Here is a 27,948-nt window from a genome sequence, read left to right as displayed (position 1 = left end):
TGGAACTCATTAGACCTAATGCATCTTCTAGTTAATTTCACTCCAGGTATTTCATTAAACCTGACAGTGCAGCAAGGAAGGCACACGAATCCACAGCCTTAGCAGAAAAAAGAAGCAGAAGACCGTGGAGGTCTTCTAGTCCAACCCCCTGGTCAAGCAGGGGACCCTATTCCATTCTGGACAAATGGCTATCCAACCTCTTCTTAAAAACCTCCAGGGATGGAGCAACCACAACTTCTGAAGACAACTTCTGTTCCACAGGTTTATTGTTCTAACTGTCAAAAAAACAAGAGGCCTTTCACAGAAGAGGTTGGCAAACTTGCCCTAAGGAGAGCTTCTTCCTTACAAGAAACAGCATCCCTTAGAGAAAAGCAACCATCACCCCCAAAAGTTCACAGCTCCTCATTGGGGGCCAAGACAAGTGCAGGATCGGGAAAAGAAGGTCGGTATCCCTATAGCTTGTGGAGAGGGGCTTGTATGTGTGCATCCACAACCTTTTCCACATGCAAAGGCCTAACGCATGTCTTCCCCTAAGAGCCACAAGTGTCCCACACAGCACATGGAGAAACCTTACAGACTTACAGAATAACAGAATTGGAAGGGATCTTGGAGGTCATCTAACCCAACTCTTGCTCATCAGGAGACCCTACCAGACCCTATACTATGTCTAACAAGTAGCTGTCCAGACTCTTCTTAAAGTCTCAAGTGATGAAGCTCCCACAACTTTCAAAGGCAACTTCTGTTTCATCGGTTGATTGTTCTCATTGTCAGAAAATTTCTCCTTATTTCTAGGTTGGATCTCTCCTTGATCAGTTTCCACCATTGTTCCTTGTCTGGCCTTCAGGTGCTTTGGAAAATAGGTTGACCCCCCCACTCCTCTCTGTGACAGCCCTCAAATATTGGAAGGCTGCTATTATCCTGGTCCTTCTCATATCCGAGACTAGCCATGCCCAGTTCTTGCCCCAGAGGAAAGATTGGGGAATCTGATAGTCCTTGAGGGTAACGACTGGGAAAGTCCAGAGATGGGATGGTCATTCCAGGGAGTCTCCCTCAATCGCTCATGGTTTCTTCTCTGCCTCTCGGGGCTCTCAACCCAAGAAGGCAGCCACTGAGTCCCCATGGAAACGACAGCAACAGGATATCCCAACCTGATCTTTAAGATGTGTCTTATGTGGCGCTTAAGCTCCATATTGCTTAAGCAGGGAAGCAGCACATACTGAAATAGAGGTGTTGACAGGCTATGGTCCAAAAAGTTGACAAGGTAGCTGAGATGCTGAGAGCAAAGTCTCACCTGTTTTTTACCTGTGATTCTTCTATCACGTCATTGTAGATACCATGTTGACATGGACCATACCTTCAAACATCGGTGTAAGAGTTTGGATCTAAATAACAAGCTGGGTTCTGACATAGCACTAAGCCATAAGATGGTTTGGTTTTGTAATACAGATGGTCCTTGACTTACAAACATAATTGTTCAAGCTTGTTTAAAGAGGGATACCACCTAGAAGTACAGAGAAATTTCCTGACAGTGAGAACAATTAATCAGTGTAGCAGCTTGTCTCCCAGAGTTGTGGGGGCCCCATCGCTGGAGGTTTTCAAGAAGAGACTGGACAGGCATTTGACCAGAAGGGCACAAGATTTCCTGACTTGAGAAGGGGGTTGGATTAAAAGACTAAAACATGGACACATAAGGCTGGAAGGAGTCCCAAAGTGGTTGTAAAGGGAGTTACATTTAATGACCTTTTGCCAAACACCTGTTAAGTAAATCACTGCACTTTTTAAGTGACTCCATCTTCCCCCATTGATTTTGCTTGTGGGAAGCCGATGTAAGAGATGACCAGACTGAGCCTGGGGGTGGGGTCAAATGTATCATCAGTCTGGAATTGCTAACCCTAACCCCAAAATCTGTTGACTCTCATCAGGTGCCAGTTTGCCTTAGCCATTAACAGATCAGTTTCTTATGTATGTGTTCCAATATCTAAGGGGCTACCATGAAGAAGACGGAGTCCACCTATTCTCCAGAGCACCTGAAGGCAGGACAAGAAACAATGGATGGAAACTAACCAAGGAGAGAAGCAACCTAAAACTAAGGAGAATCTTCCCGACAGTGAGAACAATTAACAATTAACCATAGTTACAATTAATGTAACTATGGGGATTCTGCAATGGTCATAATGTTGAGTACCAGCCCTGAGTCACTTTTACCAGTCCTGTTATAATTTTGAACATCACTAAATGAATGATTGTAAGTTGAGGATCAGCTGTAGTCTCATTTTTAAAATACCCCTATTGCAGGTTACAAAAGATGTTTTATTTTAAACACTGGTACATCAAAAGAGATAGCTAAGATTAATTCAGTCTCAAGCCTGATTCACTCACAAGCCAGAGTTGAGAATTAGGCAATATTGTGGTCCATGATAAAAACAGGGTGATGGGGAACGTCTTGCCTGGTTGCAAGAAAGCCAGAAGTAGCCTTCGGGGGCTAAAACTGGATTGATGTCTCCCAAATGCTGGAGTTAAGCAACCAACCCAGCTCATTGGTGAAATCTGATGAGGTGGTCCAGATACCGTGGCTTCTAATTGAAACATTTCCCGTTAAGAAACCCATTAAGGAGCAAACATCTATTAAAGAGAAAAAATAGCTATTGATGGGTAGGGCTAAGAATCAGCTGGATGGGTTCACATATCTCACATGATCATAAAGTAAGTGAGGCTTAGCAAGATAATATATGAACATGCTCGCTCTGGCTTATTCAACAGTGGCTAGACCTTGAGCATGTTTCCACAACAAATCAAACCATGCACAGGAATACAACAATTGGATTTGGAAACCACAATGTATGGTGTCATAACTGACTGGTATGGCTTATTCAGCAATCTGTGACCAAAACAAACCAATATTTAAGACAGTATATAAATTCAACTAATGTTCGAGTTCACAGCTCATATTTTTCCCTAACTGAATATGTGTGAACTTTTTTATTATCAGCACCGCTGCAGGGACAGTTCAAGCCCAGATTTGCCAGGAAAGCTGGTTCCATCTAGCCAATAATGGATTAGACTGAGATAGCAGCCAAACACTGCAGGAAAAGTTCAAGTGCTAAGTCTGTCTTTTGCTTTCTTCTTAACAATACTCTTACAAAGAAAATCTGAGCAATTCTAGAAAGAGTGCAGACAAGAGCAACAAAAATGATAAGAGGTTTGAGGCCAAAGAACAGCTTCAGTGATTGGGTATGTCTAGTCTAGTGAAAAGAAGGACGAGGGATGACATGATAGCAGGATTCCAGTATTTGAGGGGCTGTCACAGGGAAGAGAAGGACAATCTATTCTCCAAAGCACCTGAAGATAGGACAAGGAGCAATGGATGAAAACTAATCAAGGAGAGAATTGGCCAAGAACTAAGGAGAATTTTCCTAACAGTGAACAATTCCCTTCAGAAATTGTGGGTGCTCCATCACTGGAGGTTTTTAAGAAGAGATTGGACAAGCATTGGCCTGGCATAGGCCCTTCTACTTGAGCAAGGGTTGGATTACAAGATCTCCAAACTTCCTTCCAACTCTGTTATTCCGCTCTCTATCAAAATTCTCCAGCAAGTTTTAAAAGGACACCAACCCCAGTTCTACTTAATTGCTAAGAATTTTGATAGGGCACCCTTGCTCCCACAAGTGCTTTTATGTTTCGTTGCAAGCTACTAACTGGGCTTGGATACTGATACTGAAGCTGCCATCTGAGCATGCCACAGAAATCACAACCCCTACAGAGAGCCATTTTCCCTGAGGTAGATGAAAGTTGCAGTCCAATGCACCACACGAACATCAATTTCCACAAGGGTAACTTCACTTATTTTTCACATAAGGGCCAACTACTACCTCGCCCTAAAACAATTGCGTACATCATCTACAAACTTATTGTGGATGGTTGCACTGACTCCCACAGCCAGCCAGAGGTTTAGACTAGATTTTGCATTTGTATCTACCTATCAGGTCCTTTCCAAGGGCCTGGGATAAGCAGATGTTGTTGCTTATTATTAAAGGTGCCGTCACAGGATGGAAGCTGTTCCGAGTAAATCTGCCTTTTGCAATTGACTGGTGGTGATTTTGTCAATTCCAGTGGTGGTCAAATGGTGTTCCAAATGTTTTGGGATTGCACTCAAGGCAACTATCACTATTAGAAAAGACTTTACTTTCTTTGGTCACCTGAATTCTATTCTATTCTCACTATTATTAGTAATACAGGTAGTCTTCAACTTACATCACTTCATTTAGTGTTGTTCAAAGTTACAATGGCACTGAAAACACTGACTTATGACTGTTTTTCATTCTTAAGACCATGGCAGCATCCCCATGGTCACATGATCAAAATTCACATTTGGGGTCATGTGATCACCTTTTGCAACCTTTTGACAAGCAAAGTCAATGGGGAAGCCAGATTCACTTAACAACCGTGTTACTAACTTAATAGCTGCAATGATTCACTTAACAAGTATGGCAAGAAAGATTGTAAAGTAGGGTAAGCTCACTTAACATCTGTCTCCCTTAGCAACATAAATGTTGGGCTCAATTGTGGTCATAAGTCAAGGACTTGTTTTCCAAAGCATTAGAAGGCAAGACATGAAACAATGATGGAAAATTAACCAAGGAGGGAAGCAACCAAGAACTAAGGAGAAATTTCCTGCAGGGAGAGCAATCAGCCAAAGGAACAGCTTGGCTTCAGAAGTTGCTGGAGACTTTCAAAAAGAGATTGGACAACCATTTGCCTGGAATGGGATAGGGTCTCCTGCTCCAGCAAGGGGCTGGGCTAGAAGACCTCTCAGGTCCCTTCCAATTATATCATTCTATGGTCTATGATAAACGCTGTCTCCACTCCTCTTCCCTTCCTCTTTCCATCACCCAAGGTTAAGACACTTTAAACATCTCTCTCCTCTTCTCTCCCACACACTCTTGACAAAAAGAGCCATATTATTCTGGCAGAAACTTTAAGCCTCTCCCTCTCAGAAGGAGCCGGTATATTCACCTGCCCTCTTGCCTTCCTTCAGCCTCTCTCTTCCCTCTCCCCAATTCCTTCTCTTAAAGAATGCTTTAACGTTTTCCAGTCCCGAAGGCAGTTTGCCGAGGCATCTTCCTCCTCCCCGTCTGAGCAAAAAGGTCAGCCGGCGCTTCCTTCAAGCGGCGCCTGCCACCATGGGCCTTTGGCTTTGGCCCAGCTCTCCCCTGAAGGATGGACGCTTGGGTGCGCTTCACCAGCCCGGTGTCTAAAGCCGCAAAAGGAGAGCCACGTGCCACCCTTGACCCACTCCGCAGGGTCAGCGCATAACGTATGCTTAGTGACAAGTGACACGTCGCTGAAATGCTGCCGTTCCTGGAGAACTTTCACACACCCTGGTCTTGCAAAGAGGAAACAGACAAAAGGAAGGCAACTCAAAAGTAATCCACATGCTTCAACCTCTGACCTGGAGCCCAATCCGAGCGGCGCCATTTGCCAGATAAGCTGTCCCCTTCAGTGCCTTCTAAGGTTTGCTTTGAAGAAAAGCCCTGAAACTCAAGACTAATTTAAAAACAATATAAAACCAACCGTTTGCCTCTAGTTGTTCCTACCCCCAAAAGTACTGGATCAAAAAAACAACAACAACAACTTGGGAAAATCAGGTGACAATAGGATTTTCAATAATAAATTTATGGAAACAGATGTTGAGACTTTGGAAAAAGTGCAGAGAAGAGCAACTAAGATGATTAAAAACCTGGAGACTAAATCATATGAAGAAAAATTGCAGGATTTGGGTAATTGCTAGTCTAGTGAAAAGAACCACAACAATAACAGAGGGACCGCATGATAACCGTCTTCCGGTATTTGAGAAGCTGCCACAAAGAAGAGCGGCTCAACCTATTCTCCAAAGCACCGGAAGGCAGGACAAAAAACAATGGATGGAAACTAATGAAGGAGAGAAGCAACCGGGAATGAGGACAGCTAAACAACTGGAACAGCTTGCCTTCAGAAGTTACGGGTGCTTCATCAGTGGAGGTTTTTAAGGAGAGACTGGACAAGCCATTTGTCTGAACTGGTATAGGGTCTCCTGCTTACACAGGGGGTTGGACTAGAAGACCTCTGAGTTTCCTTCCAGCTCTATTCTGAATTGATCTATCGGGACTCTATAGCTCCTGTGACCTCAAAATCAACATTGAGGCTGCTGCTTAGTCAGGCTTGCTAATTGCGATCAGCATTTGTCACTTCTCCCATCAAGATGGTTTACAATACCAAAAGACTGTTTTCTCCCCCAGGGATAAAATCCAAATGGAGAAAACAGCCCCATGCACAACAGCCCACACTATATAAACTCTGGCAATGCACACGACAGATAAGTCCTACAACTACAACTGAGCCCAAAATTTCCATTGCTAAGCAAGACAGTGGTTGAGTGAGGTTTGCCCAACTGTACATCCTTGCTTGCCACCGTTGTTAAGTGGATCACTGCAATTGTTACATTAGTAACAGCCATTAAGTGCATTGATTTTGCTTGTCAGAAAGTCACAAAAGGGAATCACAGCTGCAACCGTCATAACAGTGTGTCAAGTGTCTGAATTTTGATCATGTGACCATGGGAATGCTGCAATGGTCGTAAAATATGAGAAACAGTCATAAGCCACTTTTTTCAGGGCTGTTGTAACTTTGAATGTCACTAAACAACTGGTTGTAAGTTGAGGACTACCTGTAGAGCACACCTTTGTCCTCAAGGCACCTCTGACTCCTTTCTCAAAACTCACTCCTGAGCAAGACTGCCCAAGAGAGGACTGTCAGGCCCGCAAGGCCGCCAAGCATGAACTCAGTTCCTATCAAGATTCTCAGTCATCCAGGGGATGATTGTCCCAAAGGGGCTTTCCAAAAGGCAGCTGGACTTTCTTGCTTTTTTCCCCTTGAAAATCTTTCCCTTCTCTGAATTGAACTGAATTGAAGAACTGAAGAAGCTTCTTGGATGAGAAGCAAAACATCTGCAAGGAAAAAAAAAAAACCCAAGAAAGTCCAGCTTTTCCTTTTGGAAAAACCTCTTTGGGACTTAACTCAGTTCAGGTTCCTGGTCCACAAAGTTATTTTTTCAACAAGCTCGACACAAGTGCAAAAGAGCTCCTATTGTTTCCAGCCAGGCTGCTGATAGCAAACTTGTCTCCTCCCTGCAGACCCAATGCTCCCCGGGGGCACATAGCCTATTGTTCCCGCGAAGTCATTTGAACGGGTTATTTTTTCCTTATTTCTTTTGTGTGTGCAGGACACGAGGGGGAGAGAGTTATGTATTCTTCCCGTGCATGAAATTAGTCCGGAACGGAAGCAGAGTTAAAATAAAACCGTTTGCTCATTTCAGGGATCCAGCAAGCCACGCCCAGCACGGAAACAAAGGGGGAGAATGATTTGAGTCTGTCCTGGAATAAAAAGCAACTCTAAAGTATGGAATTCAAGATTGCGGCTAAGAGTCATGTCCTCGGTGACTTTGGACCAGTCTAGCATGCAGGACTGTTCTTGGTTTAAAAAAAAAACATGAGATCCTTCAATCGAGATGAAACAGAAATCCAAACACAGAAAATAAACTAACATATTTATGTTCAGCGGAGACTTCAAACTTAAAACAATTAGTTAAATTAACTAATTAACAATTAAGGCAACCATTTATCTGAAATGGTATAGGGTATAAATGGTATAGCGCACCAACGTGCTACCATCCCTGTCCTATTGTTTCTTTTATTTTTCTTGTATGTATCCATTGTTGAAAGGCTGGAAAATGCCTTTCCTTTGAGGATTCGGTTTTCCTGCTGGGAGTGCTCCAGTACAAGGACACAGACAACTACTTGGAAGCTGGTTTATTCTTCAGGAAGGCAAGAGATAGCAAGAAGTCTGCGTTCCTGGGGCTAGCCAACTTTGTATATTAAACTCCTGATTTTTATACCTTTTCTCCTTTTGTGTGTGAGTGCTTGTGTTTGTATTTCTTAATGTTTTAAATCCTGTCAGGGGGTTGTCTTCATTTCCGCCAGAGGGTAAACTCTGCGGGGTGGTTTGATTGGATTATCAGTTTCATCCTAATGTTTTCTTATATTTGGGGGTGGTTTGATTGGATCATCCTAATGTTTTCTTATATTTATTTGGTGGCAATCTTCTGTCTGCTATGGAATTTATTTATCTTTTGTCTATTTGTTTTGCTGATTTGGCATGACCTTTTGTTTGTAAGGGATTTCTTTTTCTTGTTTCCCTAGCTTTCTTAATTACTTGGCTTTTTTCTAGGGGGCTTCTTTCAATACCTTTTATCAAATCTCTTTTCCTATGCAAGTTTGTTTTATGGCTGGCCTGATGTTCCCTTTGGGCTTTTCCTGCTTGGGTATCACCACTGTCCTCATGAAGTTCCCTTTCCACACCATGTATTCATAACTATGTTTTTACTTATACCTATTATCTTGTAAGCAATTGACAAACCAAATAAAATAAAAATTTAAAAATCGGGTCTCCTGCTCAAGCAGGGGTTGGACTAGAAGACCTCCAAGGTCCCTTCCCTTCTGTTATTCTATGTTCTATATTAAATAAGTTATACTGAAGAACAAACTGTCCCTTTACCTAGATTTTCTATCTCTGTCTTGTGTCTTCTTTTTCCGGTAAATCTTTGGATCAAAATATTTTTATTCTCTCTCTCTTTTTTTTAGTATAATTAACTCATTAATTATGAGAATTTACAGAATTTTCACTTGGACCATGGGTGTCTTGCCTGGTCAACTTTAAGACTTGTGGACTTCAACTCAATGCTGGCTGGGGAATTCTGGGGGTTAAAGTCCACAGGTCTTAAAGTTGCCAAGATTGGATAACCCTGGCCGAGAAGATGATCCAACCCTGGCCAGCATAGGGAGTCAGTGTCTTATAAAGTTGCCCAAAATAGATGTTTATCATAAACCTTCAAAGGAAAAATGCGTCCTCGGGAAAGTCGCTGGCAGGAAGCTCTGTCATTTGGAAGTTTGATCTATATTTTCACCTGCCCCCCGTTGAAAATCAAAGCTTTAAAGAAGTTCATTTTTAATGTACCTCATTTATGCATGTGCCATTCCATTTTCTTCTATCAGAATCTGTGGAATCCATAGCAGATGGGTAATTTCTGCCTATCCCTTACATAAAAGGGAAATCCTCCATTATAGAGCAAGACTGGAATTGATGTTTGTACGGCTGAGCCCTCCAGACAGAAAGACCAAACTCTGGCGCTTTGCTTGTGTATACGTTAATTTTTGTTGAACTGGGACTGAGCTATTTTCAGAGCTCTCATGTTATACGATGTTACATCACATACTGACGCAGTAGGATTATTGTTCTTCAGGTGTAAATTAAAAGTAACGATTTAAATTAGCACTCACCCAGCATTCTTAGCCCAAACTGACAAGACACGTTGGCTTAGCTTAATTGTGAAAAAAATAGGCCGCGTGTCCTTTCCTTTTCCAATTTATAATTTTGACAAAGTACTTACATAGTACTGAATAACAGAGATGGAAGGGACCTTGGAGGTCTTCTAGTCCAACCCCTGCTCAAGCAGGAGACCCTCTACAATCTAAGATAAGTGGTGGTCCAATCCATTTTTGAAAGCCTCCAGGGATGGAGCCCCAAAACCTCTGAAGGCAGCCCATCCCACTGATCGTCCTCACTGTCAGGAAATTTCCCCTTAGTTGTACGATGGATCTGTCTTTCACATTTCTCCAAATGTTAGGGTGAAAAATTTCTTGGAGGAAATTAAAACCAAAAAGTCATTTTCAGAAACAAACTGTTCCCATGTCGGTGAAACATAGTATTAATTTAATTAATTAATATAGTATTTTTGAGTTGTGCTTTCCCAAGAGTGAGAACAATTAACCAGTGGATCGATCTGCCTCCAGAAGTTGCAAGTTCTCCATCACTGGAGGCTTTTAAGAAGAGACCGAGTAGCCACTTCCCTGAAATGATGTCTTGAGAAGGGGGTTGGTCTAGAAGGCCTCCGAGGTCCCTTCCAACTCTTATTATTCTGATTCTGGGAGCACCCATTCCAAGTTCTATCTAGAGAACCTCAGATGGAAAGATTCTCTGACTTAGGCCAATCATGGCAATGTCCTTAACTTTAAAATAGGGATGGCCACATTTTATCCCATAGATACAAGAATCCTCATGTGTTTTCCAATTACACATGCAATTTTTCCAACCTGGATCTTAGATACTCACCTTCATTCTTCAGCCTCTCTTGTCCCCATTTGTCTCTATTTAGGACACCAATCGGGCCAACAACTAAAAACCAACCACCCAGTATCTGTTTTCCTTTCTCCTTGAATCCTAACCCCACACAGGTGGCTCCCTTCGATTGTTTTCACAACAACACAGACCAAAACCATCCAGAGACCCAAACGAAACGATCCATTTGCTGCAAGATCAAACAAGCAAGGCACTTGGGGGAATTCACACATGTGATCCAGCGTGGGGGAGGTTGCACAGGAGGCAGCCTGGTGCCAGCAGCCATCAACATGCCCCAAATTCCTCACTGGGTATCCAAGAGATTTCCTGCTTTATTTGGCATTTCTCCCAAAATTCTACCAGGAAACTAAAGTTAGGAGGAGGCAGGTACATTGCCAAGCAAAGAACCAGCATCTAACATCATGTTTCTCTTTAGACATTAACTTCTCTGGACTTTAATTCCCAGAATTCTGGGGGTTGAAGTCCAGACATCTTAAAGTTGCCAATGTTAGGATCCAACATCACATTAATGTCCAAAGAGAAGCCCAATCAGCACAAAACAGATTTTCTGTTGTAACCCACTGAGCACATTGCTGAGAATGGATGGTGCACCGTGTTGAGATGGGAAACCCACTCAAATGGCATTATAAGCTCTAAACTGGATATCCCTCCATTGTAAGAAATCTTTCCAAGGACATTTCAAGTCAGAGACAAAGTGCATTGCATCAACGTTACAGTCCTTTCCCCCAACTCTTGGCAAAAGGATTCCCCAAAGATGCCTGCCCTTGCTAAACAGCCATGCCCACTGAGCCCCACTAAGTTCAAAGATGATGGGGAGGATCTGAAATAAAAAGAGAGAATTGGCCATGACATCACGGCCGCCCTTTTGTGAGGCAACAAGGTTCCCATGCAAGTAGTCCTTGACCTAAATCCCTTTGGTTAGTGACTATTTGAAGCTACAACAGCCCTGAAAAAAGTGGCTCATGACCAGTCCTCGCACTTACAACCATTGTAGCATCCCCCTCATCATGTGATCAGAATTCAGGAGCTCAGCAACCAGTTTGGATTTATCATGGTTGCGCCATCCTGCGGTCATGGGGTCACCGTTTATGCCCTTCCCAGATGGCTTCCAACAAAGGAGGAATTCTGATTCCAAAGCTCTACAGAGAATCGTTAAAACTGCCCAGAATATCATCAGGCTCCAGCTACCAGCCCTGAATGACATCTTCGCATCTCGCTATTTGAGGAAGTTGCACAACATTCTCAGAGACTCTTCCCATCCTGCTCACAATCTTTGTGAACTGTTGCCTTCTGGCAGAAGATACAGAACCATTAAAACTCGGACCAGACGTTTCCTGGACAGTTTTTATCCCAGACCTATAATTGCACAATGAACTTAAGGACCACCATCGGTGAGCAGTTGGACAGGATTACTTGGTCTTTTGGGTGGATACTTGTGTGTTCTTTTTTACACTTTTCCCTTCCTCTTTCCCTCCCCTATTTTTCCTACTGTTTTGTTTTTGTATTTTTTGTATTTTATATTATAAACAAAAAATAAAAAACAAATGAGGCTTTAGAGTAAAACCTATCCCTATGAAAAACTTCAGGAAGCTAAGAGTACGGAAAAAGGACTGCAAGAAAACAAGTCGCTAAATCCTGCCTGAACTGAATACCTGGGAACAGGTGGATCCAATTTGCTCTCATGTACAGCCAACTGTGGACCTTGGCAAAGACATCCTTAAAGTTGCCAAGTTTGGAGGCCTCTGATTTAAGCTAAGGACGTCCCCATGCCTTGCACAAGTAGTCCTCAGCTTACAACAATTCATTTAGTGACGGTTCAAAGTTACAATGGCACTGAAAAAAGTGACTTATGATGGTTTTTTACACTTACGACTGTTGCCCATTGTTACATGATCAAAGTTCGGATGTTTGGCAACTGATTCATACTTATGACGGTTGCAGAGTCCCGGAGTCCTGTAATCCTCTTTTGCCACCTTCTGACAAGCATAGTCAATGGGGAAGCCAGATTCACTGAACAACCAGCTTACTAATTTAAGAACTGCACTGATTCACTTAACAACAGTGGCAAGAAAGTTTGTAAAATGCAGCAAACTCACTTAAGAAATGTCTTATTTTACAATGAAAAGTTTGGGTTCAATTGTGATTATAAGTCGATGACCACCTATACGTTGGAGCTGAATGTCCCCAACTGCACACAGCTCAACCATCAGGACCATCTGCAAGGAGGATCCAAGAACGCTAGGATGATGACTCCAATCTCTCTCTAAGATGCTCCTGAAGGGATGTGCCAAATAATTCATGAACAATAATCAAGCTAAGAACAAATAAGGCTCTTCAAAGGAGAAGACAGATGCAAATGTCTCTAAATTTTGTTTTGTTTTTGAACCTTTACCCAGAAGAAAATGTGTTATCTTTTGAAACCATCTTAACATATTTGAGTGGCTGCTGTACATCAAAGCAAATTCCTTAAGGACAGGAATATTATTATTGTATTATTTTAATGTCTGCATTCTTGCTCTCTGATGCAACTCTGTTTTTTTGCAAGCAAGGCTTTTCTGCAGTTGAGTAATATGTGCCAAATTCAGATCCAGGTCAGTAAAGTTTATCTTTTCTAAAAATGATAATAATACCATTGATTGCACTGAAGTAGTAGTTGTAACATATAGGAAGTCCTCAGCTTATAACCATAATTGAAACCAAAATTTATGTTGCTAAGTGGGATGTTTGTTAAGTTTTGCCCGTTTTATGACCTTTGCTCCCACAGTTGTTAAATGAAAAACTGCAGTTGTTAAGTTAGTAACATGATTGTTATATGAATTTGGCTTCCTCATTGACTTTGTTTGTCAGAACGTCACAAAAATGGATCCCACGACCCCCTAGGGCACTGCAACCATCATGAATATGAACCACTTGCCAAGAGTGTGAATGTTGAACATGTGACCATGAGGATACTGCAAAAGTTGTAACTGTGAAAAACGGTCATAAGTCATATTTTTCAGTGCCATTGTAACTTTAAACAGTCACTAAATGAACTGTTGTAACTCTAGGAGTACCAGTTATGAGTAAGACATGGGTCTTGGATTGAGATCTTATGTTATAATTTGTCTGTTCCACCTCCCTGAAAAAGCAGAAGTTACAGATACCACAAATAAACAATAGTTGTCTATTCTGAAAGTCCAGACCTTGACATTGCTAAATTCAGTTCTAGTCAAAACAACCTGGCTATCTATCATGAAAACAAAATTAGTGTTCTAAACCAAACTTAAGATTAAATACAAATACTCTTGACTTTCCCAGCCTCTCCATGGCACAAAGCTAAGTTTCAATCACATTTTATTTAACCATTATTTTACCTCACCGTGACATTTCTCCTGAAAAAACCCTCCAGATTCATGACAAAACTAGACAAAAATAAATGAATGAACAGGACCGTCTGCACTTTATCCATCATTAACTACATATTATCCTTTCTTCTTTTTAGCCTCTTCTAACCCTTATCATTCCTGGCCAATAACATTACTCTTTGGGATCAAAAAGTTCATTCCAGAGGTTCATATTTACAACACCCCATTGTGATGCTGTTGTTGTCAATGTAGTTGCCTTACTCTACTTGCTGGCTAGAATGTTCCAGTCTGATGCCCTTCCATGCAGAGATGAATGAAACACAGGGTGGACCTCTGAAGAAGACAATAGGGCAGTGCTGAAGTGAAAGCTGGCTTCTCACTGAACAGAAAGCACAGTTAAGCCTCCGAAAGCTTTCAGTCCAACAATGGACAGCTCAGCCAAGTGAGCTGGCTTTGGATGGGTGCTCTTGTAGAAGGCATTCAAAACAGATGGATGTAAGAAGAAGAACGCAGCCCTCTGGCTGTGGAATGTAAATACAGATGAGGTGAAACCTGGCTTAACAGCAATAACTGTGAGAAAGATCTTGCAGTCCTAGTGGGCAATCACTTAAATACAGTATGCAGTGGCAGCCAAAAAAGCCAATATAATCCTAGGCTGCACTAACAGAGGGGTAGAATCTAGACACGTGAAGTATTAGTACTGCTTTATAAAACTGTCAGGCTACAGAACTTTTCCCATTCACTCAACTAGAATGAACTTCTGAAAACGTATCAAACTGTATCAAAAAGGAATCCTTTACTGAGATGAGACAATTCCTGTAGGAGTTCAAAGCAGCATCTGAGGTCCCTCAGGCATACGGGGATACATAAGGGAGTTTAGAACCCCTCCCCTTATCTCGATGTGAATTTAGTGAAACAAAAGCCAGTAGGTTAATTCCTCCCCACCCCTTTTATAAGGAACGATCTTTTTCACAGTTTCCCAGGGCATACCTAATTTCCCGTCACCCCCTTTTTCAAGAGATTCCCAGGACACATCTCACTCTGGAATTTTTATGATCTTCTCATCTCCGAGCCGTGCCTCTCAGAGGTGATAGTTCTGGCCATCTGGGTTTCCTCCCTCCATTGTATCATGTGTGGGTTATACAAATTCGATATAAGATTAAATATATTCAGGTTACATCAAGAAAGGATTTCTTTATCATCCTCCCCCCCCCTTTTCTTCTTCCACTGAAGAAATGACAGATACACGGATCTGACAAAAACCTTGGTAAGAGGACACTCGGAACATTGTATGCAGTTTCAGTTGCCACAATATTAAAAAAAATGTTGAGACTCTGGAAAGACTCTGGAAGGTTGTTGAGACTCTAGAAAGAGTGGAGAGAAGAGCCACAAAGGTTAATCATTTTGTGGGGCTGGAGGCTAAAACACATGAACAAGGATGGCAGGAATTGAGTGTGTCTAGTCTAGTGAAAAGAAGGACTAGGGATGACAGGATAGCAGCCTTCCAATATTTCAGGGGCTGCCACAAAGCAGAGGGATTCAATCTATTCTCCAAAGCACCTGAAGGCAGAACAAAAGGTAATGGGTGGAAACTAATCAAGGAGAGAAGCAATTTAGAGAAATTTCCCAACAATGAGAATAATTAACCAGTGGAACAGCTTCCCTCCAGACCTTGTGGATGCTTCATCACTGGAGGCTTTTAAGAAGAGGCTGGACAACCACTTCTCAGGAATAGGGCCTTGTGCTTGAGCAAGGTTTGGACTACAAGACCTCCAAGGTCCTTTCCAACTCTGTTATTCTGATTCTGGGAGCTCCATGTTCTGTCTAGAGTCTCTCAGATGAGAAGGTTGTCTTAGGCCAACTAACTGCAAAATAGGGATGACAGCATTTTATTCCAGAGTTACAAGAGTCCTCAAGAGAATATGATGGAATGGAATCTAGTGAGGGGGTGGATCCCCAGGAGGAGGAGTATTTAGTTCAGAGGAATAAGTGGACAACTCAGCCCAGAGATCATGTATGAGAGAAAGAGGGTGAAGATAGTTTCTTTCTAATAGTCCACAGAGTATATTGTAGATATTAGAGTTCTTGGACTGCAAGACCGGGTCTATAAGTGTGAAAACAATAAAGAACTCAACTTGAAGATTCACCACGTCATTCTTAATTTGGGGACTGATGTGTGATGAGATCATTTCAGCATTTTTCTAAGGTGATTGTTTTTTTTAACAGCAATAAGGTAAACATCTCCACCCAAGCATTTTCTAAATGATTTTGACTCTATTTTTATCATACTCAGTAGGGATACATAAAGAGATTTAAAGAAAATAGAATCCAAACTCTGAACTGGATCCAATAGTTTTATTTATTTATTTTATTTTATTTGGTTTGTCAATTGCTTAAAAGATAACAGGTATAAGTATAAGCATAGTTATGAATACATGGATACATATAAGAAAAATAAAAGAAACAATAGGACAGGGACGGTAGGCACGTTGGTGCGCTTATGCATGCCCCCTACGGACCTCTTAGGAAAGGGATGAGGTCAATAGCAGACAGTCTAAGGTTAAAGTTTTTGGGGTTTGAGGAAGAAACCACAGAGTCAGGTAGAGTATTCCAGACATTGACCATTCTGTTGCTGAAGTCATATTTCCTACAATCAAGTTTGGTGCGGTTAACCTTGAGTTTGTATCTATTGTTTGCTGTTGTATTGTTGTATTGTGAAGCTGAAGTATTCATTGACAGGTAGGACATTGCAATGTATGATTTTATATACTATACTTAGATCGGACCGGAGGCAGCATAGTTCCAGGTTTTCTAGGTCTAGAATTTTGAGTCTGGTGGCATAAGGTATTCTGCAATGAGTAGACGAGTGGAGAACTCTTCTTGTGAAATATTTCTGGACTTTCTCAACTGTGTTAATATAAGATACGTAATGAGGGTTCCAGACTGATGAGCTGTATTTGAATATTGGTCTAGCAAATGTTTTGTATGCTCCAGTTATTAGTGTAATATTACCAGAGAAAAAGCTATGTAAGATTAGGTTAACAACTCTTAATGCCTTTTTGGCTATGTAGTTACAGTGGGCTCTAGCACTTAGATCATTAGAAATTAGTACTCCAAAGTCCTTGACAGAGTTTGGATCCTCAACAAGGTCTTGACTATTCAGCTTGTATTTTATTTTCTGATTTTTTTTTGCCAATATGTAAGACAGAGCACTTATTTGTTGAGATTTGAAGTTGCCATTTGTTTGACCATTCTGATACATAGTCAAGGTCTTTTTGGAGGGTAGCAGTATTGTCTGTAGTGTTGAATAGCTTTACATCATCAGCGAAGAGGACGCAGTTGCTCTTAATATGATCACAGAGGTCATTTATCTAGAGTATGAAAAGAGTTGGTCCTAGAACACTGCCTTGGAGGACACCACTGTTGACAGGTACAGAATTTGATAGGATACTCCCAATTTTGACCATTTGTTGTCTGTTTGACAGGAATGCTTCTATCCAGTTATGCAGGTGTGCAGAGATACCGTAAGATTTTAGTTTTAAGAGTAGTTTATCGTGTACCACTGAATCAAAAGCTTTACAGAAGTCTATGTAGATTGCGTCTATTGTTTTGCCCTGATCGAGTTGTGTAGTCCATATGTTTTTGCAGTGTAAGAGTTCCAGATTACATGATAGTTTTTTCCTAAAACCAAATTGTTTATTAGAGAGTAGGTTGTTTGTCTCTAAGTGGAGGATGATGGATTGGTTAATAATTGATTCCATGACTTTACAGGTGACTCAGCATAAAGAGATTGGTCCATATTTTCCATATTGAATGGCTAGTTGATTTCAGGTGCCCAACCAGGAACCCAGCCATCTCTTGGATGGTCCAGACATAGGACTACGGTGGTTTCTTTCTTTTTGGCAAACCAGAAATGGGAATGAAATCCATTCAAGTTTACAATTCAAAAGTTGAATTGAATTGGGTTGATTCTTCAAACTGAAATTCAGAAGCAATCTCAAATTCGAAATGGTTAATTCTAATCAGATTTTGCAGAAGCCAATATCAAAACAAGCCCCCAGTTACCGTAGTATCGCTCCACTTGGAAATTGTCACACAGTGATGCAAAAAAGTGTGTAGACAGGTAGTCCTTGACTTACAATGATAATGAAATTTGGAATTTCCATCTTGATAGTCTTGATAGTCATAAGTTGAGGCATCCATGTGACTCTACCCAATTTTAGGAATTTTTTGCAGCAGTCATTAAGCAAATGCTGAGGTTATAAATGAATACGGCAGTTGTTAAGTGAATCCATGTAAATTGCAGTCACATGACCAGATTCATCTGGCTGTAAAGTTGAGCCAGTTGCCAAGTGCCCCAAATGTGGTCATGTCATCTTGGGTGGGTGGCTGTGCACTAACCCCAGAACCAGGTCATGAGTTGCTTTTGGGGTCCACTTCTGCTGTGAACAGGTGCTGAGCAACCATTTGTTAAGGACTACCAGTTTCTCCATCAGTATGCAAAGTCTTCTGTTTCCTTCATCATGACAAGGTAAACTTTCTTTTACAGGAAAAACCTGTTTTTCCCAAGAAGCATCATTTCTGAGAAGCAGCAGCCAAGGAAGGATGGAATTATCCAGTCCCACATATGGTGTGCTCACCTCTGAATAGATCCGTATCTTCTATCATCACCAGGCAGAAGACGCAGATCAGGAGGGAAGAAAGAGGGAAGGTATAACCCAACCCTTTTCAAACTTGGCAACTTGAAAATGGGTGGACTTCAACTTCCAGAATTCATGCAGGCTGGGGGATTCTGGGAGTGGGAATCCACACATCTTCAAGTTGCCAAGCCTGAAAAACACAGATGTAACCAAATTAAGTAAAATGGACAGGTTATTTTATTTATTTGTATCATCAAAGGTGGAGGAGGATGTGCTAGATACAACACATCCAGCACAATTTTCTCCTCCTGTTTTCCCCACAACAACCCTGTGCTGAGAGTGACCCACCCAAGGTCACCCAATATGTACAGTAATCCTCAACTTATGACCACAATGGAGCCCAAATTTTCTGTTGCTAAGCAAGACAGTTGTTGAGTTTTGTCCCATAGTATGACCTTTCTTGCCACCATTGTTAAATGAATCACTGGAGCTGTTAAGTTAGTTGTTTAGTAAATCTGGCTTTTCTATCGACTTTGCTTGTCAAAAGGTCACAAAAGGGGATCACACGGAGCCATCATAAATATGAGCCAGTTGTCAAGTGTCCACATTTTGACCACATGACCACAGAGGATGCCACAATGGTTGCAAGTGTGAGAAACAGTCATGTCACTTTTTTCAGGGCCGTTGTACAGGGATGGGATCCGACCGGTATAACTACCAGTTCTATTGCTTTGCGTTGTGCGGGTGCACAGCAGTTGGAAAAGCCCTTTTTTCCTGCTTTTTCAAGCTGTGTCGTGCAAAGAAACTGCGGTTAAAAACGCAGAAAATAAAGGTCAGGTAAGAGCCCGGGCAGGCGGATGGGCCAAAACAGCAGCAAACATAGAACCAATTCTATGTATGCTCTCTGTTTGCTGCTCTTCAGCGCAACCGGTTCTACAGAAGTGGACAGAACTGGTAGAATCCCACCCCTGCCATTGTAACATGGAACAGTCACTAAATGAAATGTTGTAAATTGAGGACTTCACCTGTATTGCTCCAACAGTGTTTCTCACAAAATAAGGCCAGGCCTTTTTTTTTGACACCCCCATAAAAACGGCTAGGCCGTCTTTTCGGGAGTGACTTAACTCCCCCTCCCTTTGCATCCTTGGGTGGGCGGCGACAGCTTGGATGTTGACCTCTGCGTTGGTGGGGCACTTTGTATTGGGAGACCTTCTGCCACTGTTGCTTTCCCTTCTCCCCGTTCTGCCGCGGCATTTAGAGCGACGCCATGGTGTTTGGCGCAGCCACACGTGGCCAGCCAGGGCTCCTCCCTGCAACCGGAGCCTGGCAGAGACACTCGGCTTCGGGTGCTCCTGTCGCCACCTTCCCTTCGCCTTCGAAGGCAAAGCCAATTCTTTTAAAAATGACGCCCTACTACCAGTACGACAAAGCCTTCCCTGCCTGAGAGGGCAGCCCAACCCCACGTGGGGAGGCGAATCTCCTGGGGCTGCAGTGCAGGATCGGCCCACCCCGGGAGAAGCGCCCACCCGTCCGTGGATAGGGAAGCAAGGCGACGGCCTGTGCCACGTCCTCCTCTGAGCTGAGTCCCAACGAGTGAGCACCTCTGCCCGATGCTCGTGCCACTGCAGCATTTGGAGCTGCTGGCTCATTTGGAGATGTGTGGGGACGGGGACGGGGACGGGTTGGGTGAGGGGTGGAAAGGACAGGCGGCTTCGGGCTCTCTCCGTCAGACCCACTGGCCAGGGAAGCAGTGCTGCTGTCACCTCGCCTCCCTATCTGTGGACAGGTGGGTGCTATCACTGCCTCGGGCATCCTCTCCCGGTGGCCCCTTCAGGTTTGGGCTGGAGGGACTTGGGAAGGAAGACAAGCTCAGGTCGGCCTGGCTCTTTCGTTTGGCAGGCGGGCACGCACCTGCGGCTCGCTTTCCTAGCTCTGCCCAGCCCGCACGGCTCTGGCGCGGCCCTGGTGGGATGAGCGGAGGGCCCGGCGGGGAGGTGCTTACTGCCTTGTTGAGAGCTCCGCTGCCGGGCAGGAGGGCCTGTCTGTCAGCTGCGCTGGGCGCCCCAGGAGAAGTTCTTCATGCTCTGCCCGACACCAGGCAGGGATGGCGGCTGGGCGCTTCTCCTGGGGTGGGCCGATCCTGCGCTGTGGCCCTGGGAGATTCGCCTCCCCACGAGGGGTTGGGGTGCCCTCTCAGGCAGGGAAGGCTTTGTCGTACCGGTAGCAGGGCATCATTTTTAAAAGAATTGGCTTTGCCTTCGAAGGTGAAGGGAAGGCGGCGACAGGAGCGCCTTAAGCCAAGTGTCTCCGCCGGGCTCCGGTTGCAGGGAGGAGCCTTGGCTGGCCACACGTGGCTGTGCCAAAAGCCGCGGTGTTGCTCTAAATGCCACGGCAGCCACGGGGAGAAGGGAAAGCAATGGTGGTGGAAAGTCTCCCGATACGAAGTGCCCCACCAACCCAGAGGTCAACACAAGCAGCACCATATCCCGGTATGCAACAAAAGTACTTCCTAACGGCAAGCCCCCCCCTTGTCATCCCCCCCATTTCGCATGTTTAATATAGGCCTTAATTTGGGGGGAGGGGCTTCATTTGATTTTATGCCTATAAAACATGCTGGGACTTCCTCTTGGGGGAGGCCGTACTGTTGGAAAAACACGTTAGTTCTCTCACTGCTGGCAGGGAGCCTGGCCAATTTTGTCAAGGAAAACATGGCTTGAAGGAAACATGCCACCAGAATTGGACAAAATCTGACAGCCACCCAGGAGCCCTTTAATCATACTAACACGGGAGGGGGTGGGGATGGGGTGGGGGGTTAATGCTGTCTTGAGCATTTCTCTTGCCTCTTTGTCTACCACTCTGCTGGCTGGGGAATTCTGGGAGTTGAAGTCCATCCACCTTAACGCGGCTGAAGTTGAGGAACGTTGGTCTACCGCTTCTTCATTCAATTCCAGGAGTGAAGGACTGTCAAAATGTGATGCCAACGTGGAAGGATCCCAAAATTTCTTTCCCAGAACAGAAGAATTTCAGAAAGATTTCCTGCAACTTCCCTGTGCCTTCTCCTGTTTCGGTTAAATCCCAAGGACCGGGAGAACCAGGAAACGGTGCGGGTGTGTAGGGGTGTGGGTGTGTGAGAGAGGGAAGGAGGGAGGGAAGGAGGGAGAGTGAAAGAGAGAGAGAGAAATTGGGAAGTGTAGGACAACTGAGAGGTCTTCAGATGCAAACTTTGTCTTTCTGCTGCTTTAACTACCAAGATGACTCTAAGCAACTGGCATACTTGAATAAACCCAAGACATAAAAATAAGAAAAAGCAGACAATAGTCTGGGTGTGTGGGTATGCACGCACACACACACATACATCACAGGACAAGGAAGATGAGCAACCCAGAAACTCTTGTAATAAACAGAAGAGACTATCAGGGAGTAAATTAAGAATAAAAAGAATATTTGTTGCTCAGGGTTGAAATAAGGGGCTCGTGGTGGTCTCTGAACTTGGCTGTTTTCTTGAAGATGTTTTATTATCCAAACTAGATAACAAACTAGTACTGATGATGTTATCTAGTTGGGTAATGAAATGTCTTCAAGAAAACAGCCAAGTTCAGAGATGACCAAGGAGCTTTCAGAGAGCAAATTCCTGAGAATCCTCAGGAAGATACATTTATCTCAGCATCTACTCCTGTCCTACTACTGCAGCACCATTGAGAGTGTCCTGACCTACGGCATTCTTGCATGGTATGGGAGCAGCTCTGTAGTGGACAAAAAAGGCTCTACAAAGAATCATTAAAACCGCCCAGAATATCATTGGGCTCCAGCCACCAGCCCTGGACAACATCTTTGCATCTCACTTTTTAAGGAAGTTGCACAACATTCTCAGAGACTCTTCCCATCCTGCTCACAATCTTTGTGAACTGTTGCCTTCTGGCAGAAGATACAGAACAATTAAAACTCGGGCCACACGTTTTCCGAATAGTTTTTATCCCAGACCTATAATTGCACTTCACAATGAACTTAAGGACCACCATCAGTGAGCTGTTGGACAGGATTACTTGGTCTGTTGGGTGGATGCTTGTGTGTTTTTAGGGGGCGGGGAATTTTGGTGGGTGGGGAGATGTTTGAGGATTGCCATGTATGTGTTCATGTTGAGTCTGGTCTCTGGGTGTTATATGAATTTCGTTTATGTGTACACTGTGTATATACGTACAATGACAATAAAGAATTCAATTCAATTCATTGCTAGGTTTTTACAACTTCACAAAAGCCAAACAGTGTCAGAGTCATAAAAACCCAGGGGTGGGGAGAAGCACAATGTGAATAAAACAATATTTCAGATGAAATAATTTCAACAAGAATACTTGGCCGACTCTGCACCTTCTGAAATCATGCTAAGATTTCTTTAACCATAGTCTGTGGCCCAAGAATGACTTTGCAAGTGGTTTCTAATTGCAAGAGTTACCATACAGGGGGCCCTTGAGTGACAACCCTTCGCTTAGAGGCCATTCCGAGTTACAGTGGCACTGAATAAAGGGACCTACGACTGTTTTTCACATAACCTCAGCACCTCTCTGGTCACATGATCAAAATCTGGACGCTTGATTCACCTTTATGATCGTTGCAGTGTCCCCTGGTCACGTGATCCCCTTTTAGGACCTTCTGACAAGCGAAGTCAGTGGGGAAGCCAGATTCACTTAACAACCATGTTACTCACTTTACAACTGCAGTAATTCATGTAATAACCATGGCGAGAAAGGTTGTAAAATGGGACATAACTTGTTCAACAACTGCCCTTTTTGTGCTCAATTGTGTTTGTAAGTCGAGGAGTACCTGTACACCAAACAAAACACATTATGGTTTTGTGCTATGCTAAAATTCAGCACCGTCTGGTAGGCACAGTGCTTTCGGTTGGCTTAATCATAGTTTGCTGTGCAATCAACAGAAACAACAGTAAACCATAAGTTGTCATTTACAACCCACGTGACTTAGAGCAACCAAGTCACATTATGGATTCATCATGACATGCAAATCCAGCCACAGATGGCTTTGCATATCATTATAACTTATACATTATCATTTACTAATCCTTGCTGTCCCTGGGTTCATATCTCAAGCCCTGTCAGAAGTCAGCAAGAAAGGGATTTCAGAAGTTTCCCTTTTAAAAGAAAAGTAAGGATGGTTTGTGATCATCTGCAAAACTGGAAAACTGAAAGAGAAATTAATTTGCAGAATAACTTTTTTCTCCTCTTCTGCCAATCAGCAGATGTGGGTAACTCAGAAAGAACAGGATGACACACGCTTTGTAAAGTTATTCTCTCTCTCTCTCTCCATAGTACAGGCGGTCCTCAACGCATGACCCCAATTGGGACCAGTGTCTCCATAGTTAAATGAGTCAAGTGAGTTGGTTAAGTGAGTCGCACCTGATTTTATGACTTTTGCAATGGTTGTTAAGTCAATCACTACAGTACAGAACTGAATAATCTGGGTTTTCTACTCGTTGCTAATGAACAATAACATATTGTTTTATTTATCTGCATCCCTTTATTACTTTTACTAATAGCTCAAGGCAGTGAACTTCACTTTCCTCCTCCTATTTTCCCCACAACAACAACCTGGGAGGTGGGTTGGGCTGAGAAAGAGTGACTGGCCGAAGTCACCCAGGCAACTTTCATGCCTAAAGCGGGACTAGAACTCACCATCTCCCACTTTCTGGCCTGGTGCCTTACCCACTAAAGTGGCTCTAATATTGGCTTTAAATCTTCCCAAGAATCTAATCCCGTGCACCAATATCCAAAGATGCGCCCATGAATTAACTTCTCATTCGTCATCTGTTTCAGGATCTCGTAAGAGTAGAAGCACTGGGAGAGGCCTGGCTTCATGTCATGATTAGTGGGGTGGAGGTCAAAACGTGAAGAACCGTTACAGCAACTGGGTATGTCCAGTCTGGTGAAAAGAAGGACGAGGGGAGACATGACAGCAGTGTTCCAATATCTGAGAGGCTGCCACGAAAAAGATGGGGGGGGGGTCAACCTATTTTTCAAAAGACCGGAAGGCAAGACACAAAGCAACGGATGGAAACTAACCAAGGAGAGAAGCAGGAACTTCCTGACAGTGAGAACCAGTGGAATTAACCAGTGGAACGGCCTGCCTTCAGAGGTTATGGCTCTTCTATCACCAGAGGCTTTCAAGAAGAGACCGGACAGCCACTTGTCTGCAATGGTCTAGGATCTCCTGCTTGGGGAGGGGTTGGACTAGAAGACCTCCAAGGTCCCTTCCAACTCTGTTATTCTGTTAGGTTGCTTGCTCTGAATTAACTCAGAGGAAGGTTCTCCTCTTTGTTACACCCTGCTAGGGATTGCACAAGCCATTAGATGAGATTCAAATACGGCTCGATAGTTTGTGGTTCAAAGGTTAGTGGAAAGCCATCCGGGAATATTATGTAAACCAGCGCATCCCATTAATCCATTTTCTTGTCTATTTTTGGGGACGTAGTATATTATGCCATTGTGTTTTGTTAACCTAAACTTATGAGTTAAGTATCTTGTGTGAACTTGATTGTTATGGTTTTTAAAATATGATTTAAAGATTATTGTGTTGTCCATATCCAAAGCCAATCACCCTTCAAGAAACTAATGATTGTGTGATGTGAGCATGAGAGGCGTGTATGATCTGAATTCATTTGACTCACTAAATCATAATAGTCCCTTTAGAGCACAGAGGCGACACACAGAGACACAACAGGCAAACCCTTTCTTGGACGAACAGCAACTCCTGCAAAAGGGGAGCATAATGTGCAATTCCGGGTCAGACTCAGAAAGTCATGGGAACTCAACCAACTGTGGCTTGTGCATTAAAGATGAATTAAATAACCAAGATTTATTGGATGTGCACTTTGTTTTCTACATGATCATTTTTCTAGAGGGATAAGACGTTCTTTTTTATAATCAAACAGAAAGTTAGAGAAAACCTATTTTTAATTAAACGCATGCCTGCTTCGAAAAAGACGGTGTCTGAAATAATTTGCTTTTGATAATATGACAAAGATGACCTGCAGAGATCCTGGCCCTTTCCAGTAAGGAGATTCCCAGGAACGTAGTATCTTCTTAAGCACAACAAGCGTTTACTTAGGCTGCAAGTTCTCAGCATTTACATGAGAGTAAGTTCTGCTGAACACAACAGGAACTATTCTGCCTAAACATGCAAATGTTTTGTGTGATTAAAATATTTGCATTCTGGTTTTCAAGTCTCTACTAGGACAAACCCATGTCCTGAGATGATTCTGAATCTTTACATAAGCAAAAGCAATAATAATTTATTACTGTCAATGATAAACAACCAAAATATTTTTTTTAAACTGTAACATTGGCATAGATTAAATAATAAAGATTTCTCTATGTCGAGTTCAACTCGTGTAGAAACAGGGATACCTTTCTCTTAGTGACAGGAATGAAGTGGTTTGCCACAGTTTCCCACATTCCCATGGCCCCAAAATTCCCAAGTGGCCCCTACCCAAATTCTAACTCACGCTGATCCTGCCTACTGTTTGATATTCACAAATTAAAACCATTTTTAATTAGTATTTAAAAACTAATGGAACTTCTGGCTTCCTTGCAGTATAAAGTGCCAGAAATTATGCACCACATGCAAGATAATTGCTTGTGGTGGCTGATCACGAGGACAGGGGGTTGGCGGAGGGAATAGATCAAAACGTATCCAGAAAGGCCAAGTTAGCAAAAAATGCACTAGACCAGCAGGCTTCCAAACTTGGTAACTTTAAGACTTGTGGACTTCAATTCCCAGAATTCCCTGGCCAGCATGTTGCTGAGGTTTAGAAGCACCGGCCTGAATTGTAGAAAGACACTTCCTTGGAGCTCAGAGGTGCCATGTAGAGGAGAGGCCTCCCCCACCCCCACCGTAATACAGGTAGTCCTTGAGTTAGGACCACAATTAAGCCCAACATTTCTGTTGCTAAGTGAGACATTGGTTAAGTGAATTTTGCCCCGTTTTACAACCTTTCTTGCCACAGTTGTTAAGTGAATCGTTGCAGTTGTTAGTAACAAGGTTGTTAGTTGAATGGTTAAAGTCCCTACTGACTTTGCTCATCAGAGATCACAAAATCATATGACCCCGTATGACCCTGCAACTGTCGTAACTAAGAACCAGTTGCCAAGCATCCAAATTCGGACCATGGGGGGGGATGCTGCAAGAGTTGTAAGTGTTGAAAACGGTCCTAAGTGACCTTGTTCGGTGCCTTGTAACTTGGAATGGTCACTAAATGAACTGCTGTAAGTCGAGGACTACTGCCTGGACTGTACACCTAATAATACTCCCCACTGGCAACAGCACAATTCTAACCATTGGACAACGCCACGATTCTAAACAAAGCCCAAGCGACTCTCTGCCCCTCGGAAGAAAAAGGCCACCTGCAGACGACCCAGTCGAGTTCCAGGCTGGCGCCCTTCCGGGGCTCTCGGCCGCCGGCAGAAGTCAACCGGGCGAGTGGCGGCAGCCGGGGCTTGCAGCCAGGACCAAGCCCGGCTCGACGAGGCTCCTGCCGTCCCTTCGGAGCAAAGAGGCCACGCGCAGAGGCCCGACGGGCAGCCCTTCGCTGGCCGAGCAGCAGCGCCGCTTCCAAAGCAACTTGCAAAAGGGAAGCGGCGACCGAGCCAGCCGGCCCCGCGCCTTTCCCCCACGGACGCCCAGCTGGGAAGGGAGCCCAACCGGCCGCTTTCCTGGACCCAAGGACGCCCCGCTTCCCCGGCCGACTGAGCGAGCCGAGTCCCCTCGCCGCCCCCGGCCCGGCCAGCTCCAGCCCGGCTCCCTCCGGTTACCTGCTCGGCGAAGCGTGGTGCGGGCGCAGCGCCTCCGCCGCGCGCCGTCCGGCAAGGCGGCTTTCGGGCAAGCCAGGCGCCGGCTGGTCCCTCGCTGCGGGGCGGGCAGGCGGCTCGAGCGGCGCCCCGGTTGCGGCCGCCCGGTTTCCTCTCCGGCGCGCCGCGACTTTCCGGCTGGCCGAACTCCGGCGCTGCAGCAGCCTGGGAACTTCTCCCCGGGCGAAGAAAGTTGCGCGCCTCTCTCGCTCTCCAGCCTTTGGCCGCCGCCGCCGCCGCCGCCGCTACCGCTGCTGCTTCCCCGCTGGGTCCCTTGCGCGGCGCGGCGTGGCGCGCACCCGCATCCCCACGCCCGCCGCGCTGGTTCCGGCCCGGGGTGACGCGCGCCTGGCTGGGAGTTGCGGGAGCCCCGGGAAGGCGGGCGGGGGCGGCGGCGGAGCCGGAGGAGGAAGCGAGGCGCAATTGCTGGCGAGCGAAGGGGAGGCGGGCCGCGCGCACCTGTGAAGGGGAAGCATCACAGAGGATCCGAGTTGGAAGGGACCTTGTCCAGGGGTCTCCAGCCTTGGCAACTTTAAGCCTGGAGGACTTCAACTCCCAGAATTCCCCAGCCAGCAAAGGGAATTCTGGGAGTCCTCCAGGCTTAAAGTTGCCAAGGCTGGAGACCCTGATTTCTAGTCTAACCCGCTGCCCAAGCAGGAGACCCTAGACCATTTCTGACAAATGGCAGTTCAGTCTCGAGTGATGAAGCTCCCACAACTTCCAAAGGCAACTTCTTCCATTGGTTAGTTGCTCTCACTTATCAGAAAGTTCTCACTGTTGAAGAGAAATATGGGCGGGGGGGGGGGAGGAAGAATTAATTATGGAAAGTTTATAAGTGTTCCCAAGGAAGTATGATATTCAATTGAAAAGAAATGTTAA

General features: G+C 44.2%; 1 protein-coding gene across 4 annotated transcripts in view; it reads right to left on the bottom strand.

Moving 5' to 3' along the window:
- ARHGEF9 (Cdc42 guanine nucleotide exchange factor 9) overlaps window positions 1-27,404 on the bottom strand; it is a 263,763-nt gene extending 236,359 nt beyond the window's left edge. For 2 of the 4 annotated variants that reach the window (XM_087940852.1, XM_087940853.1), the window contains exon 1: window positions 27,034-27,404. The gene's annotated coding sequence lies outside the window, so the exon portion shown is untranslated. The remainder of the gene's footprint in view (window positions 1-27,033) is intronic. The other 2 variants (XM_087940854.1, XM_087940858.1) reach the window with 2 other exon arrangements.
- Between the last annotated feature and the right edge of the window lie 544 nt (window positions 27,405-27,948).

The sequence above is a fragment of the Pseudonaja textilis genome, chromosome 12 (genome assembly GCF_049901715.1).
Source record: "Pseudonaja textilis isolate UNSWEBS1 chromosome 12, rPseTex1.2, whole genome shotgun sequence".
Classification (NCBI taxonomy): Eukaryota; Metazoa; Chordata; class Lepidosauria; order Squamata; family Elapidae; genus Pseudonaja; species Pseudonaja textilis.
Note: the sequence above shows the minus strand (reverse complement) of the source record. Positions and strands in the feature narration are given on the sequence as shown.